This window comes from Macrobrachium nipponense, chromosome 7 (genome assembly GCF_015104395.2).
Source record: "Macrobrachium nipponense isolate FS-2020 chromosome 7, ASM1510439v2, whole genome shotgun sequence".
In the NCBI taxonomy this organism is placed as follows: domain Eukaryota; kingdom Metazoa; phylum Arthropoda; class Malacostraca; order Decapoda; family Palaemonidae; genus Macrobrachium; species Macrobrachium nipponense.
The window spans coordinates 18,723,987-18,724,909 of NC_061109.1; positions in this window are offsets into that span (position 1 = coordinate 18,723,987).

Below are 923 nucleotides of genomic sequence, written 5' to 3' on the forward strand. Positions count from 1 at the left end.
GGTGGACTGCCTTTGGTATGTAGTACAGTGAGAGGTATTAATTTCGTCTACTTTGTTGTGTTATAGGCCTAACAAAGGCACTGAAATTCTGTAGGACGAGTTAGCAATTAGGGGACAGTATTATATATGATATAGAATTGCACATGATTAAAAACGGCTTAGGAAAATAGAAAAATAAAAAGAACGCCCATTTTAAGAGTTTTACTGAGTGTACAAACGGTCTGGTTTCTTTTCTCCCATCGTGTCATCCAGCCCCTCTGTAAGCCGACTCTGTTACGTCTTATGTTATCTGTGGCGCTTTCTCTTATCTTTCACTTTTGTTTCTAGATACTTGTACTGTATCTCATTTATCTTTTGGACCTCTCTCTTTCTTACTGTCCAATAACACTAACTCTTTCAGTTCAGTCTTGACTCTTCAATGAGCTAAAAGTACCCAGGTGCTTGTCTTTAGTATGTAGTATAGCCTAGAAATCAAGTGTTTAATTGAAAGTGCTCCTCGGGAGAGTAAATATCCAAATAAAACTCGAGTATAAGGAGATTCTTTTTTTAAAGAGTAAAGTAAACCTCAATGGAGAGGAAGGGTTTCTCTTCAACTTGAAGAGGCGACTATTACGAAACGATCAATAGCTTTGTTGCCAAGGTTGCTGTGAAGCGATCTCCCAGGTTAGTTACGAAGGAGCGTATATTTGATGCCCTTTCTTTATGGTTTACCTTTGCCTCATCATCAAGTTGAATCATCTCGTGATTTACTCATTGTTTATCCGAGAGACTATTTTCTATTATTATTTTTTAATTCCATTTTGACGTTAAATCAGTATCATGCAATTACCAGTTACATTTTATAACTGGTACGCTTTTGTGTGTGTGTGTTTTTCGACACATTTTTTACAACGTTATCGATATGATTAATTTGCACAGACTAA